The sequence below is a fragment of the Dioscorea cayenensis genome, chromosome 17, assembly GCF_009730915.1.
Source record: "Dioscorea cayenensis subsp. rotundata cultivar TDr96_F1 chromosome 17, TDr96_F1_v2_PseudoChromosome.rev07_lg8_w22 25.fasta, whole genome shotgun sequence".
Taxonomy (NCBI): domain Eukaryota; kingdom Viridiplantae; phylum Streptophyta; class Magnoliopsida; order Dioscoreales; family Dioscoreaceae; genus Dioscorea; species Dioscorea cayenensis.
Window position 1 is genome coordinate 3,610,277 of NC_052487.1, and position 19,110 is coordinate 3,629,386.

The 19,110-nt window shown below is 31.0% G+C and overlaps 1 pseudogene; it reads right to left on the reverse strand.

Moving 5' to 3' along the window:
* Positions 1 to 18,057: 18,057 nt before the first annotated feature.
* On the reverse strand, positions 18,058 to 18,788 carry LOC120281022 (annotated as a pseudogene).
* Between the last annotated feature and the right edge of the window lie 322 nt (positions 18,789 to 19,110).

Here is a 19,110-nt window from a genome sequence, read left to right on the forward strand (position 1 = left end):
TTGATCTCACATTCTATTGTTTCATATGGTTTAAAAAACAAAGGTGAGTTGATTCATGTATTTATCATATTTGTTTGATGTAAGTACATTTTTTTCCCTTTCATATGTATATTATCTTTATGTTTTAGTTTTAATGTCTAAATTACAAATTTATGATAAATTGTTCCTTTTTTAAAATATTTTAGTTAATTTCTTGAATATCCGGATATATATATATATATTCAATTTTTTAGCTTCCGGATTATTATCTTGCGGATCATTATTTGATTATTTTAATTTTTTTTTTCCCACTCACTTTTTCCAAATTTAATCTTTAGCAGTTGAAAGAATTATTCTATCATTGAATTATTCTATCATCTTTGGAATACAATATTATGTTATTATATATATGTCAATTTGTTTATGTTACTTATCTCTCAATTTATATGATAAGAGGTCTAATAAATGTCAATCACCAGAGACAGACAGACAGTGGTGGACTACCGTTCATAGGTGGCTAATGGCAGCATGACGTCATGCACTTAACAGTGGCCCAGATGACAAGCAAAGGATGCTAGCCATCAGAAATAAGACCGTTAACGGTGGACAATGGCGATGGACCCAAGGTTGTCAGACCCGGCCCGGGCAAGGACCCGGCTAAGCCCAGGGGTCAGGGGTCAATGGGTTCAACCGGGTCGAACCGGGGTTGAACCGGGGTCAATAATTAAATATAAAAAAATATTATAATAATTAATAATAAGCAAATATAATATTAAATCCATAATTATATTATAAAAATCTACTCAAATTTGATATTTAAATTCATAAATGACCTTATATACAGTAGAGTTTTCTAATTTTGTCATTTATTTTTACATTTTTTAAATATTTATAAATTTAATATATTAATATATAATTATCAAACTTCTCTCGGTGTTATTTATTTATTTATTTGTTTATTGGTTGATTTTTGTTAAAAATAAATAAGAAATTTAATTCACTAATTCTTATATCTCAATTGAGTTTTTTTATTTTTGTTTTTAAATTTTATTATATTTTTTTTATTTAATTAGAATACTTTTAATTTTATATTTTTTTTATAATAAAAATTACACTCATTTATTGTTTTATTTTCTTAATAAATTAAATTTTTTTAGAAAGTATTTACATAATACATTAATATATTTTTATTTTTTTAAATGTTAATTTTTGTTGGTATATATATATATATATATATATATATTGTAATTCTATTTATTTATTATAAATTATAAATTAATATTAATAAATATACACGATTTTGTGGTTTTTAATGAGAAAATAATAATAAATTATTAAATATTGTAAAAAAAAATTAAACATTGTGACCCGATTGACCCGGCCGGGTCACCGGGTTAACACCGAGTTTTTTAATACCCGGGTCAATGGGGTATACTCGGGCCGGCCACATGGCCGGTTCCCGGTTTTTCCGGTTGAACCGGCCGGGCCGGTCCGGGTCTGACAACATTGGATGGACCAAAAGTTGCTAAGGTAGCGCGTAGTGCAACAGCCCATTAATAGTTGGACAACAATGGGTTACCGGATACCCATTTTTTTTAATATATTATATATAAAAAAAAACTTTGTCTACTAATACAACTTAATTTTGTTTATTATATAAAACAAAATTATAAAAAAACATAAAAATACAAATATTAAAAAATTAATATTTTATTATAAATATATTTATTTAATAAAATATTAAATATTAATAATTAAATAATTAATAAGGGCCTGTTTGGATAGGCCAAAAATCCTACATAATCCGTACATTATGGCAGAAAAAAATATTTTCATGGATTTATGGCATAATGGTCGTTTGGGTGCTTAATTTACACCCCAAAAATATGGCATAATGTGGGGATTCTGGCAGAAAAAAATATTCCAGTGGAACTGGAATATTTTTTTCTTATGAAAGTCGTGACCCCTCTCATCCGCCCTCTCTCCTTCGCACGAGCTCCTTTCTTCTCAAAAACGAAAATCAAAAGTCGTGACCCCTCTCATCATCAAACACCCAGATCCGGGTCTCCATAACCACCACCCTCCGCCTCCAAACCACCAGTAACCACATCCACATCCTCTCCATCCTCCGACGAAACCGGCGCCGGCGGCAACCCTAACTCATCATCCGACGCCCCAAGAAGAAACCCAAGATCCGTGCAGCTTCCTCCACTGCTGGCGCTAGCGCCGAACCCGATTTCCTCCTCTAAACTCTTCATCACGGAGGCCAAATCCATGCACCCTCGGATCCCTATCGCGGCGTCGACATCATCATCAAGCATATCAAGAAAGAGGTCATCACACGTACGTTTCACTTCCGCGACTCCTCGGAGTCCTCATGCGCCTCTTGGAACTTGGTATGTCCTCCATCTATCTCAAACGTTGAAGAGTGATAAGAGTTTGGGTAGATTGGGGAACGAGTAATATATATAGTTTTAAAGATCGGTTAAGTACTTTATCTTCGAGAACCATACATTCGTAAATAGGCGATTGTTCATATTTCATACTTCCCGTCATGCTTTTTCCCTCGCTTTATTCCTTATAGTATGTTTGTGGATCTTTTTCAAGAGTCAATTACCTAGTCGGGTCTCAAACACATTTAATTAGTTCAATGAACATTGAATTAAAAAGTGGGAAGCTAGACCACTCGTGTGGTTTGTAGGATAGTTTTAACTAGTCATTGGGTTCATTTAAAAATCAAAAACAAAAAAATTTCTATGATTTTTTTTGTTGCAATGAAGCTATGAATATAAGAGATGATTAGTTAGGATAATCAGGGTAGTCTCTGGACATGATTCTTAGTTATTTATTTTTGTGAAGGAGAACTTGCTTTCTACTTTTAAATTTAGAAAAATCTTATGGCTGTGAAGTTGGTAGTAATGTGGACCAGGGATTTAATTGTGTAATTGCATTTTGTTATTTTTGTATGGCCTAAATATTTTGCTTACATCTAGAACTTCTCAAATCATTTGTGTGTCAGGGCAATTTTACTCTATGCAACTACCTAGTCTTCACATTTTGTATTCTACTTTGCTATCTCTTCACCTTCCATTTTTTAAAATCATTTATTGTGTAAAATGAGAGTATGATCAATGCTACTAAGATGATAATAAACTTGAGGATTTTGCTTTCCATAACATTCATTATGTATTAGTGTGAGTGTGATCAATGTTATTAAGGTTAAAAAAAACTTTAGAATAATACAGATTGTGAGAGATATACTTAAAGCTATACATAAGAGTGATGATCTCAACAGTAGGATGAGGTAGAGGATTTGTAGAGAATTTAAACTGATAGAAGTTATGATACACTGTATCATTGGTGTACTAACGCTTTCTCTGCTTGCTTTGGTTCTTGAGCTTACCTTCATTAGAACTATTTTAATTAAGTTGCCTGTGTGATATCTGATGATATATTGCCTTCATTAGAATGATTCAAAGTTATCTGATGATATATTGCCTATCTAGTCAGATAATATGTGTGATATCTGGTAGTTAAAAGCCAATATATACACACACACATATATCCTGTTACATATATGTTGCTTCCCTTAAATTTTTCTTTTTCTTTTTCGTTTTTTAAATAGCAGTTTTGTAATTTTCAAAATATATTTCATTTCTGCTAACATACATGGACCACCCAAATTCTTGTAAAATGTAATACAAATTCAATTATATGTGTGACGGTTTCTACCAAAAATCTGAGTATGAACCATTATATTTTACAGTGCTTATGGCAAGTGAAGGTATGGCAAGTGAAGGTGTGGCAAGTGAAGGAAGACATGAAGCTAGGGCAAAGTGGAATGAAATGCACAAGGCTTACCTAGTAAAGTTATTGGGTGAGTATAATACTCCTGCAGTGCCGTTCACAAAAATGGATGGACAAAAGAGGCATGGAACAAGATGGTACGTGACATGATAACCAAGTTTTCCAATCCAAGCATCACCACAAGCCAAGTCAAAAGCATTAGAGCAAGACTTGAAAAACATACAAGCTTCTAAAAAGGGTTTTCTCGAATTAAGTGGGTTCGGATGGGATTATGAAAGACATATTGTGTCCGCTCCCGATGATGTCCAGGGCACCACTACTAGAGGTATGTACATACATAATGACTGGTTTCATTAATTACAACCATCTGATTTGAAAAAAATCAAACAGAGGAATAGAGATGCAAGGAAGTGGCATACTAGACCGTTTCCATATTTTATGGCATTGCAGGAGTTTATGAGGGTAAGCATATATTTTTTAATATTTTACATTTATAAACTTGTACTTCACTAACAACTTATATGTGTAAAATGTAGGGAGGTACTGTCAAGGCAAACGATCTCGTGGTATAGAAGATTATGAAGATATCTCCCAATCACCAGGTCACACCCCAACTCCAAGTGTCTTTACTCCAAACGATTCAAGGCAACAATCACCTACACAAGGACCGAGGATGATGATATCATGCAAGTGGAACCGCCTAGTTCTCAACCACGGAATCCTCACACTCAAAGTTCAAGCAATGAAATTCTACGGGGACTAAGAGATCAAGATGGACACAGAAGAAAAAGGGAACGAAAAGGGAAAAAGCCGCAAGAAACATCATTCAATATGGATAAATACATTGCATTTCGAGAGCGCGAGAGCAAAGAATATCTTGAAGTTCTCAAGGGCACTCAAGTAGTGGAAAAACACACAATAGAAGATTGCATGAAGGTGTTTAATGAAATGAGTGGCATTTTCACTGAAGAAGAAATGTTCAAAGCTACCCAAATTTTCATTAAAGATAAGAGTTATCGTGAACTCTTCTTATGTCTTCAAGAAGATCATAAAGTGCCATGGCTCAAAATGATGTTCTCTAAAATTGAGTAGAAGATGATTATGAACTTGTTATCTTGAACTTGTGAAAGTTGTTATGGAGATCTTTTCAATATGTGTAATATTGATTGTAGGTTTTTTTTTTGTTTGGCGTGAATTTGTTAATAAGTATCATTTTGTCTTGTAATATACTCTATAATGCTATTTCATTATAGGCAATGGTTTCGAACAAGACACAAGATTCATTCATCTAAAAGTGCTTTGCGATACAATAGATAATAAACAATTTTATGAAAAACCACACCCTATGATCAAGCTCGTCGGTAGCTACAATAATCATTCCACATTTGCATTGCTATTTCATCTCTTTTACGAGCACTGCAGTTCACTCAAAGTTCATGGTTTCAACATCCTCTCCAGTATGACTCATCTCCATTAGGAACAATTGTTTCTTGGCTTCATTATCGAAATCCTCAACAACATCTGCTATTCATTATGTATACGGATGAAGTTATGCAACATACAAGCAGCAACCACTATATCGCTTTGAGAGTCTATTGGGTGGAAAGTTGCTACTTTTAAGGATTGGGAACCTCATCTTCAAAATGCCGATAATGCGCTCAACATGATTCCGTAATGACGCATGTCGCAAATTAAATAGTTCTTTATAATTGCTCGGTCTAGTTTGCGCTCGACCTTGCTCCTGCAAATGGTAACGGACACCTCTATATGGAGCAATAAAATTTGGGGTATTAGCATATCCTGGCGTCTACTAGATAATATTTACCCCGTGGGACTTCAAAAACCCTGTTCAATCGAACGTTGGAGAATCCTAGCGTCGGAGGCGTAACCTTCCCAACCAGACTCGTACATATACAAAACGAAGATCAAAAATCACATGCAACCATAACATTCCCGTGATAACGTTTGCTTCTCGCTTCGTAAGGATCTTGCTTATCCAAAAGAAATCGTGATTGGAATATGTGTTCCATCAATAGCACCAACACAATCCTAAAAATAAACAAACATATAAACATTTATAAAGACGGAAAAAGTTCACAATAAACTTCATAATATATAGATTTGCCTACCTTGAAATATGGGAAAAAAATTTTTCGAGTATTCGAATAACTCGGTGATGTCAAGTTGTTGATGGAGGTTCTATATATTCACGAGCAAGTCGATAATGACTTTTAAGTACTTTTACTAAAAATATCGACTAACCATTTCGTAGATCGTTGAAATCGCTCATCACATCACGTTACTAGCATTATGAGCTAGAGTGTACATGAACATTGCTAGTTGCTCCTCCACTGTCGTCTGCTTTTGAGTTGCAGAGGAGGGATTTTTCTCTGGAGACGATCAACCGGTGTTTGAAATATATAAGGCTCCATACGAAATTCTCTTTTGCGAACGCTCCTCACTGACCTTGAAGAATTTCTTGTACATATGCATCACCGTAAGAATGGATGTGTGATGTTCTACATCGAAGGTGCTTTCGGACATTCTCTTGACCAATTGTTGAGCATGAGTAGATCATCTTCTTCATTTCTTTTCCTCCAAAGATGTAAAGGAATCCATGGTGAAACAATGGTTACAACACCGATCGACTATGTGCATAATGCAAAAGGAATCATGTTTTGTATAAATAGGGAAAAAATGATAACTGATTTATAATTATAACGGCTATAATTATAACGACTATATTTTACAACTATATTTACAAATGCTTATTTTTTTCAAAGTTTAATTACCACAGATATAATCCAATGATTATATTTTATTATGTAATAATTATTTATTATGCAAAACAAACACTCATTATATATAAGATATGTAATAATTTTTGTAATATTTTTATTTTGTTACCCAAACACCCATTCCGTAGGAATAAAATATGTCATAATCATCGTAATAATCACTGCACTTCCCCGCGATAATAAAAATTATCATATATTTTGCATCCAAACAGGCCCTAATACATTTAAAATTATTGTATTAAAAAATACATATTTAAAATAATTAAATTATAATATATTAATATATTAATTTTAAATTCTTTAATTTTTGGGTGATAAAAAAAGGAAAACAATTTATCAAATTGATGAAAAAAAAACATAATATTGAATTTTGATATTAAGTTTTATATGTTTGGATAATTTTGTGAATTTTAAAAATATTGAAAATTTTACATATTTAGTAAAAAGAAATAATATGAAAAATTTTGAAATCGTAAAGAGTTTGAAAAAAATAATCTTTATTTAAAATATATGAATTATTTGAAAATTTTCAAAATTTTTGGATTATTGAAAATTTTTAGAGTTTGGATTATTTGAAAAAATATATACATATATACAATATATAAAGTTGATCCCCTAAGAGGCTTGACATGGCATTTGGAGCAATATGATTGGGTCATATATATATATATTGTTTTAAAATACAAACATATTATTTTTTAATGATGAATTCAACTTATAAATTTAATAATGATAAATATATCATACTAAACAAAATAAATTTATATTTTTACAAAATAAATATTTGATATCTAAAAAAAATTAATATCATTTATATATATATATATATATATATATATATATATGGGAAAACATCATCTAAGTAAGTCCATAGATTTGAAATCTAGGGACGTTTTAAATCTAAGCCGTTGGATCATCATTCGATGGTTGATTGATTATATAAACACTGTGACACCTTTTATCGTGTTCATGCATCACTGTACAACACCAGTAGAACGCGGGTTTTTTACTGCTCATAATGATAAGAAAGTATCGATTTTTCATCCGATGTACTACTATGGACATCCCTAGATTTGAAATCTAGGGGCGTCCCTAGATGATGGGTTCTCTATATATATTGTAGTAATAAACATAAATGTAATTTTCTGTCAAAATATTATTAACAATAATTGTTACTTTTGAAATTGATCTCACATTCTATTGTTTCCATATGGTTTAAAAAAACAAAGGTGAGTTGATTCATGTATTTATCATATTTTTGATGTAAGTACATTTTTCCCTTTCATATGTATATTATCTTTATGTTTTAGTTTTAATGTCTAAATGACAAATCTATGATAAATTGTTCCTTTTTTAAAATATTTTAGTTAATTTCTTGAATATCCGGATATATATATATATATTCAATTTTTAGCTTCCTGATTATTATCTTCATGGATCATTATTTGATTATTTTAATATTTTTCCCACTCACTTTTTCCAAATTTAATCTTTAGCAGTTGAAAGAATTATTCTATCATTGAATTATTCTATCATCTTTGGAATATAATATTATGTTATTATATATATGTCAATTTATTTATGTTACTTATCTCTCAATTTATATGATAAGATTTCTCTAAGACAAGTAATATAGAAGTCTTCTGGGTGCAATAGATTTAAAAATGTAGAGTATATGAAAGCATGAACAATAGTTCATAAGAGAAAAAGTGTTTCCATTTATGATCATTAAGAAATCTCCAATATTTCTCTTTCTCTATCAATTGCTAGCTGAGACTAGCTATCTCTAGTTGTGTGAAATAATGGACAAGAGAACTTTTCTTGAATTTTGTTTTGCTACCAAAACATCCGAATCACCATTTACATATCTTGCAATGACATATTGATGTTTATTTTCTTTTGTTGTGATTTTTAGTGTGTGCGCGGGCCCGCTTGCATGAGAGTATGATCAAACCACAATTGTTGACTCTTCTATGTTAAATGTAAAATCCATTGACTTCTACAACCTATAAACTAGATTTTGTGTGATTTACCTTTAAATTTTCACACCCTTATACAGGAGAAATTTTTTTTAAAAAATAAAACACTATTTCACTTCTTAGAAAAAGATGTTATTACACAATTATTTTACAACTACGTTAGTATTTTGTTTTGTCTTAAGTGTGGTGTATTGAACCTATTTCCCATTAATGAAACAAGATAAGTTTTACACTTTCTATTTTTTATTTCATAATGATAAAAAATAAAATTGATTTGTAATGCAAGGACATCCCTAGATTTCAAATATAATGACGTGTACAGTAGCCACCGTATGACATCCCAACAACACCTATACTACTCTATAAAACCCTAATTCAATTCTTTCTCCAATATATATATATATATATATGATTCAACTCAACTATATATATATATATAGAGAGAGAGAGAGAGATAAGATACTAAACACTGTTGCAACAATTAACATGCACATCTATGGACATGCTTGACTTACTATGCATCATCTTACCTTGTCATCAGAGAAGACGATGTAGAGCATTGACGGGGTACTTAGGAGTACGAAGGAGACCATGGGGACGTTATGCGGCGGAGATTAGAAACCCTTCTACTAAGAAAAGACATTGATTAGGCACATTTGATACACCAGAAGAAGCATCATTGTCTTATGACATGTCGTCAATCACCTTTAGAGGTATCGATAAAGCTCAGACTAATTTTTGCTATAAGTTTCTAACTATGCCTTCTCCACCTCCTCCATCGCCGCCTCCGCCACCTCTTCCTTCAGAGAAGGAGAAGGAATATTGTTCTGAATATAACTTGGAGATTAATGCTGATCATGGCCATTTGGTTGATAGTGATGACGATGATTTGATCAATATTACCACCATTTTGCAGGGTTTTTGTCAATCGAATGCATTACCTTCGTCTTTAATACTGTAACGAACATGTTGTTCATCACTTACAATGATGTATTGCAAGATGAAAGCTTTGCTATTAAGAAGAATAAAATAATTGAGGTGAGTTTTGTTATGAATGAAATGAGTTTTTTATTTTTATTTTTTTTATAATAGAAATATAGTTTGATCATCAAGACCTCTGTGAAAGTCATCAATATATATATATATATATATAAACACAAGTAGCATTAATTCTCAAATGGGTTATTAGGTAGCATATTCTTTCATATATACTCAATTAATATATGTAATTAAAGTAATTAGTACAATAAGTTGATAATTAGTGGTTGTGTACTATAATGCCTATTAAAAAAAATATCAAATGAATTTCTACCATAATAGATATTAATCAACCAATATAATAATACCTTTTACATGTATATGGATTCATCTATTTTTTTATCCTCTGCTAATTCTGATATAATTATGCAATTATTAAGAGGTATAATACCCGAATTGGTCCCTCTACTTTTCTCTCTCTTCTTTTTTGGTCTCTCTACTCAGAAACGCGCCCCACTAATCCCTTTACTCTTGAAAATGACCCAATTTAGTCCCTCTACCCTTAATCTCTTCCCATCTAATCCCTCTACTCTTAAAAAATACAGCCAATAATTGGCCTATTTTAGAGTAGAAGGGACTAAATAGAATCATTTTTAAGAGTAGAGAGACTACTTGAGAGTATTTCTGAGTAGAGGGACCAAAAGGAAAGAGAGAGAAAAGTAAAGGGACCAATTAGGGTATTATACCTTATTAAGATGAACAAAAAACCATATATGATGGAAAATTGGAAAAATCATGTTGTAATCTTATATGGATCTTCCCCCAATTACTAAATTATGTATTATCATGAATAACAACCATCTAATAACCACAATAAAGTCTTTAACCAAATTAACCGAAAACATAAATATAATTTATGTGTGTGTGTGTGTGTGTGTGTGTGTGTGTGAAAAACAATTGTGAAAATCAAAACCAAATATGATCTTCTTCTTAAACAAAGAATCGATAACAAAATCCTTGATATCAAAATAAATAAATTACTAAACAAATAAAGAAATCATAACAATAACATTTAAGCCATTGTTTCAAAATTTCATTACATATGGAATTCATTCAAGAAAACACCCATATAAGACTACATTATATGCACAAACAACTTAAAAAAAAAAAGACCAAACAATTAAACAAACATTACAAAAGTTTTGTAAACAAATTAAATTCATATTTCCATCTACAAAGTTGGTTGCAAAACTCTCTCACTAATCCATCTTCACCTAATCATTCATTAGAAATTATATCATTGGTTTTCCTCGAATAATTTTTACAATTTTCCACAGTCCCATCCCTTGTTGTAATCCATTTACTATCAAAAACTCACATACTATATTTCTAAACAATTTTTGCAGCAGCATGTCTACATTTATTTTATTGTATCATTACGATTTTTGTACTTGCCAATGCTCTTAAAACAATATCAACTCTTCCATCAACGGCCATGTTAAGCATTTCCATACGAGAATGATGTGTTTCTTGGTTTTTATACAAAAGAATCTACAACTGACAGTAAAGGACCTTTAAACATTGCATTTGTGAGATGTTAGATGCATGAATCCATTTTCAACTAAATACATTCGATCTAAAACCATCAATTTTACAACTATAACTTATCTAACAAGGAAAAAATGAATGATAAGTTTTTCACCAATACAAGCACCAAAAGAGCTTCCAAATTGTGTCTTCGGGCACAATTTTGAAGAAAAATAATGAACTCCTTCATGTCAAGACATCATAAATTATCAACTCGCGTAAATTGGCCAACTTTGCGGCTTTTAGATGCTGCATATATGTATTCATAATGCAAAGAAACAACAATGAGCTTAATGCTATGAATAATCAACGACATTACCAGGCGTGTAAAATTTTCAGATCATGAAAAGATCTAGAAGATGTTGAAGCAATGTATGCAACGACTTCTTCGATAATATCTTGAGGGATAACTTCAAGAAAATAGTTACAAGACTTCTCTCCCATTCTAACATAATAAAAATAATGATCGTTAAGAATTTGAGAATACAAATAGAAGATAAAGAAAAAAAGCATTGGAGAAAAATACATAAAGAAAAAAAAAACCTAAATAATGAAAAAAAAAACACTGTAACAAACTAGAGAAGAAAGATTGCCACAATTCCAAACTCCCGACCTAAGTTGTTATAAATGGATGTATATATATATATATATATATATAAACAAAGAAAATAACACATAATAATTTGAAATATGTATGTATTGATGGAAAATGACATGACTATAAATGAATAACCCCAACGCAAAACAACAATATTTGCCAGCTAATGGTTTGCCAAAATAAAAGATACACAAACATTTAGATATATATATATATATATATATATATATTGAGAGAATCAAAAATCAAATCAAATCTTATCTTCTTTGACAAGAAACAATAAAATCCTTGATATCATGAGTAAAGTGATGTGAGCCTAACTCGATTCAAATAAGTTGGATGAAAAAAATATAACAAAAAGAAGCATGTGCAAAAAAGAGGATAGATAATATATTAAACAGGGACATCAAATATATCATTGAGAGAGATCACGTGTGACAGATGGAATTATACTATATAACTTATGTTTAGAACATTCTTTAGTTATTAAATGAAAATAAGAAGACAAAATCTTATAAAACCCAAAAACACCAAATGCCTTATGCTTAATAATCAACAATGAATTTTGAAACTGTTGTTAAACCGAAGGAAGACAAGATTTTACCAAAGAAGGCCCATATAAACAATAATGCAATTCTTGTCAATAATATCTACCTTAATTCAAGTATTAGCTTATACAAATAATGAATTCCATGTGTGTGTGTGTGTTTTAATTCAAGTTTTTTATTATTTGTTACTTACCCCTTTCTCTTTTTTGTTTTAATAATTTTTATTGTTGGCCATACATATAAAACAAAATTAAAAAATATTGTTGGCCATACACATACCCAAAAAAAACAAAGCATAACTAACATTTGTCACAACCCCCAGTCTTCACTTGATCTCAATATATATTTTAAAAAAACAAAATACTTAATTACTAACTACCAACATAAATAAATCATAGAAAAACCTAAAATTGAAGAGATATATACAGATATAGAGCTATTTGAACAAGTACACCATAAGATCCCTTGCACCTTGACTATAGCAAATAATTGCAAATCAATCAATACAATGAATATGAAAAAATAATCAAATAAAAACAACACAAGACAACCATCTCTAAGTCATTTTTACTTACCTATGTTTTTCTTTTTGTATTAATAATTTTGATTATTGCCCATACATATACAAACAATTTTCACAACACATTTTGACAAAATTATATATATATATATATATATATATATATATAAATACAAAAAACGTTCATCAAACCTAACAATAGTAAGTTACAAAATTAACAATTTTATGGCATTTGCCTTCCTAACATAAAACTATGCACATCAAATCATATCTGATATCCCTCTAACTAATTTGCATACATCTAAAAAAATAATAGTTGTCAAAACTCCCAGTCTTTACTTGATCTCAATACACATTAAAAAAAAACTTACAAAATACTAAATATATGACAACCATCATAATACAATTAGCCCAAAAAAAACTACAATTTATGATATATATATATAGATAACTACGCCAATAGCAAGCCGACAAGACCCATTGCACCTTAACTATAGCAAACAATTGTACTAGAATCAATACAATAAGAAGCACAACAATTTAAGGAAATCCAAATGTAAAACAAAACGACTCTCCTTTTAAAGAAATCTCAAAGAACATGATGAATATCTTTGACTAAACACACAAAAATTTTAGAAAAAAAAAACTTAAGCAAAGAAAAACAACACAAGGCAACCATCTATGTCTATCTATCTATCTATATATATATATATGCATTTCTAAAGTAGTTGTGCATATCCCAAAACAAATATATATATATATATATATATATATATGTGTGTGTGTGTGTGTGTGTGTGTGTGTGTGTGTGTGTGTGTGTGTGTATAGAAAACACCTAATAGAAATAGACTAATCTTCCCAAAATTATCAATCCCCTAGATCAAACGTGGTAACACTCCAACAAAAAATACACATCATCAGCATAATTTCCCTGCGGTTTCAAGATCCTCTTTTACTGATCCTTGCTTATTATTATTGTTCAATTGTCAACCAATTTATTTTGTGGATATAAAAAAAAAAATTCATACTTACAGCTTTAATGTATCTATCATGATGATGATTTTCTACAATTTTTAGTGTTATCAAAGCAACATACAAGAAAGAGAATGAGTGCATCCAAATTTAAGACAATTTGTGTTTTTTGGGGTAGTAACCTAGAAAAAAAAGAGTTACGAAATGCTGTCATAGATCTTGGCAAAGAACTGGTTTGCCTTCTTCCTGTTACTAAATTTTAATTGTGGTTTTTAATCACTCTCTCTTCATTTCCATTGTTTTTCCTCTATTGTTGTTCTTATAATCATATAGCCTACTCATTTATATATGCTCAGCTATAAATATGTGCAATAACCTAACAAATCCCTACAGATGATAAAAAAATTAATTTAATATATGGAGGAGGCAATATAGGATTAATGGGCTTGATAACACAAATTGTCTTTGATGGTGGAAGACACATTCTTAGGTATGAGTTATGTTTTTTTTTTAAAAAAAAAATATTGAAACCCCAATCTTTTGAAAAAAAAACTGGAGATATTAAAAGCTTTTTCCCTCATAACTCAAGATCATTCCGGAAGATCTAATGGTGAAAGGGTTATGAAAAAAAAATGAATATAATAACAAACTATTGAAAGAAAAAACTTAGAACACAAATACAAATGGCTATTTACTAATAAATTGTTTTATGAATTTGTCTGATAGCTGGCGTCACTATAGGAGAAGTAAAACCAGTGACCGATATACACCAAAGAAAAGCAGAGATGGCTCGCAATTCTGATGCCTTTATTGCTATGCCTGGTTAGTACATAACCTACATGTATGACTTATTATATGCCCACTAATAGTATTTGATTTTGTTATCATTCTTTTACCACACATTATGCAAAAACCAAACAAACCCTCTCACAAATCATTATATGTTAATGTTCTTGACATAAAAAACAATAAATAAATAAATAGACTAAGTAACCTCAATTGGAATTATTATACAGGAGGTTATGACACTCTTGAAGAATTTTTTGAAGTGATTACTTGGGCACAACTAAGCATACATAAGAAGCCGATAATTCAATGGTAATTGTACATATACACAATGGAAATGCTGAACAAATCATCACTAATGTATTCTTTGGTTTAGGTTGGGTTACTGAATATTGATGGCTACTACAACTCATTGCTGTCTTTTATTGACCATGCTGTAGAAGAAGGTTTCATCAACCCAAGTGACCACCATATAATTGTCTCTGCTGCAAATGCAAAAGAACTAATGGAAAAGCTCGAAGTAATGTTGAAATGCTAAAAAATAATATATATGTACTAAACAATATCCTAATACACGACAATTAAGAATAAAGTTCACTAAGACATCATTCTTTTGCAGGTAAAAAAAACTGCTAACCAGAACAAGGAAAACAAAGAATCAACCCCCAACCATGATCAAATCCATGAAGTTAACTCATCGGAGAACAATGACGGGCAACCTCTCATATCCAGTTCACCTCTCAAAATCCCATATGTACTAACTCTGATTGACCTAAACCTTCCTGCCCCCACGGATGACAATGTTGAACACTCCAATGTCTCTGATGCACATCCATAATAACAACCATGAATGGAGTGGAGATCGTTCACTTTTACCCTCTGGTTTTTGTCTTTGACCGGAAGTGGAAGATAAAAAATTGAACAACTTTTGCCTATGGTCAATGCAAGTGGTGTTGTTAGTAATAATATGATAAGAATCTTTGAGATAAATATGACATTGAGTAAATGCGAATGACATGTCAGACAAATTGAGTTGCTACTTCCAAACTCACTTGACAATATAAAACAAATGAGAGAATTCATCACAACCCAACTCTCCTATTATTAATGGCAAAAAAAACAAAACACACACACACACACACACACAAAAATTATTCATGTATGAATAAATCCTTCCAAAATGTATGCAGACAAAATGAAAGAAAAAAAAACCCGCAGCATAAGCGCGGGCCTCCACACTAGTCTTTAATTAAAAGATGCACCCATTAACATTTCTATTAAAAAACATTTTTTTTAAATTTTTAAAAATAGTGGGCCCTATGATTGAACAATTGATGGCCATCGATACTCAGTGGCCACCAACTTTTTTTTTAATGGATTAATAAAAAATTGTGGTTAATGACCACCAAATAGACATGTCCATTGGGTGGGCCGGGCTTTATCCATAATTACTAAAATTCAAGTTTGTCCAAGCCCGGCCCGGCCCGGCCCGAAAATCTGGGCCTTAACCCTTGCCAGAACCCTCCCAAATTTAATAACATCTACCTATGGCCCGCCCAAATAGGTTTTTATCAAGTAACTTAATAATAATATTAATATGTGAATATGACCAAATATTATTCTACAAAACACTTAAAAATTAAAATACCAAATGCAAATATTTATACAATTACAATAACTAAAATTCAAACCATTACAATCAATGACAATCAACAATAAATATATATTATATAAGTATATACAAAATTAATTAATTAATATAATCAATGGAAATTCAAACCATTATATATATATATAAGTATAGACAAAACTAATTAATAAATATATTTTATAATTCGGGCCGGGCCAAGCCGGGTCGGGCTTTTAACAATTAAAACTAAACACGACCCATTTTTAAAATGGGCTTCTTTTTTTTTGTCCAAGACCTGGATATCGGGCCGTATATATTTGTCCAAGCCCTCTCATTTTTCGGGCTTGCCTTCAGGCTTGGGCGGGTAGCCCGGCCCTTGGACAGGTCTACCACCAATCTCCTTAAATAAATTAATAGAAAATTAATCATTTAAAAAATACCCATTAAAATTACTCTAATAAAAATTTGTAGGAATATATAAGTAAATATATGTTTTACAAAATGACATAGGTTACTTTTAATAGATGCAAAGTTATTCATATAATTTTTTCTTACTCAACCTCTCATATGTAATTAATACAAACTTAAATTTGTGGTTTATTCACTTTAATAAAAAATAATAATACAAACTTTTTGAAATTTTATAATACATCACTACAATTTTTTACACAAGTTTATTTTTTTTTGTGTAAATATGGTTTTAAAAATAAAATTGTATGTAATAGCAAAAATAATTCTTGTTTCTTTACAAATAAAATCTTCCTTTTGCATTATATTCCTTTTCTTTTATTTTGTTAATTTTTATCTTTTATTAAAAAAAATTTGACAAGCTAGCACAAGTGAGCACGGCCAAATACATGATTGAGGTAAAATAATAAAAAATATATTTTTGGGTGTTTTATTAACATGAAAAAAAAAGGACACGGAACTATACATAGATGCTATGCCTTTACTGGAATGAGCCCCCAAGAGCATTAATTATTACTTTTGAGAATTCTATAAATATTAATCATAATTTTTTAAAAAATTTATCTATCTTATTTAATAAAATTTAAAGGAATTGCTCAAAAGATCCAAACAACTTTACCATTGACAAAAAAAAAACCTTTGATTTTTTCAAATATCTTAAAAGTCCCTCCGTTTTCACAGAATTATTTTAAGTTCAACGGTTAGATAACCATAGATTTACTAATGCTTACATCATGTTTTTTTTAGGTTTGATATTTGATTTTTGTACTTCATATTTACTATAATTACATCACCTTTAGTTTTTTATTTTGCTCTTTGATTTTTGATGTATTTGTTTACTATTTGATGAATCTATTCAAATTTGTGTGTTACCAAACAAGATTCGAACTTCCAAAAGTGACAGAAGGGATGAAATTGAACTGATTGTAAAAAGAGAAACTGCAGAGTATAATTTTTTGTTAGAATGACTTATTGGAATAAACAAAAAGTTCCAGGAACTAATAAGTAATTTTTTCCTAATACTTATTTTAAAAAAGAGTGTCTATCAACAAGTAAAACCAATGCCCAACGGTTAAAAACATTTGTTTCTATACATAAGGTTCAATTCTTACTCAATGCATGGTGAGCAAGATTCTCTGTGTGCACAAATAGTATGGAGTCACTCTAATATAATTACAATGATTAAGATCATATAATTATCCATGGACCACTATGTTTCTCTATAGTAATTGTTCATCTTAAATTTAACATCAATAATGCTCAAGGAGATAACACCACATCAAAGAAAAGATCATGTTATTTTATAAAAACAGAGTTCAGTGACTTCTTCAATGCAACATTCATGTCTAACAGGCAACAACAAATATAAAACAATTATTCCACTAGATTTGATGTATGAATCTATGTTTAGATGACATGAGTCAATAGAGGCTTGTTTGTAAAATGCGCGTCCAAGTTTCCGAGAACAAGATCGGCCATTGCTTTGTGAGTTTCTATAATGCCAGTGCTGGTAAGGCAACAACACAACATTTTCCAAGTCAAATAATTCCTCAAGGGCATAAGGCTCCTGCTCAAACACATCAATTCCGAACCCTCCCAAACGACCCTCAACCAATGCTTTAACGAGCTTAGATTCATTGACATGCAGACCATGGCCAATGTTTATCAGCACACCATTCGGGCTGAGTTTATCCATGACCTCACGGTTAACAATGTGGTGAGTTTCATGTGTCAGTGAGCTTACTACTATAAGCACCTGACATTTGGCTGCTAACTCTAGAACATTTGGATAGTATTTGTAGGTTGTATTCGGCTTTTTTTGATCTGGAGTGGTAGATGATAGGGCAGCCAAATGCCTCTGCTCTTTTGGCAACAACTACGCCGATTCTACCAATCCCAATTATACGGACAATCTTACCACTGAACTATTAGGGTTACTTAGTGATATTACTTCTTTACCCACATTACCCACACATTGTAATATATAAACAATGCTCATCAATATACAACAATCTTCTTCCTCTACATGGTACAAGAGTCCTAAAAGATAACACCAACGATCCTCACACCGCTTGTCGGCCAAACTCCGTCCAAACCTCATCCTTCGACACCGGCAACCTCATCAACAATGTCGACATCGCTATCATAAACCAACATCCGACCATTTTCTCCTTGTCTTTCTCTTATCTCAAGATCCGGTCATCTCCTCCTAGATCCGGCCATCCTCTTTATTGTATTTCCCAAGTGAGATTCGGCTATCCCCAAGCAAGATCCGGTCATCCTTTCTGGCACCGTCAACCTCCACCACCGGTAGCCATAGGGTTTTTAGGGTTTAAGTTCTTCTTCCTTTTTAAAAAAAAATGAAACAAAAAAATCTCTTTATTCCCTTCTATTCCAGTATTTGTTTGTCTTTTCTTGTCTCTTTTTTTTTTCTTGTTGTTCAAAATATTTAAGTGTTTA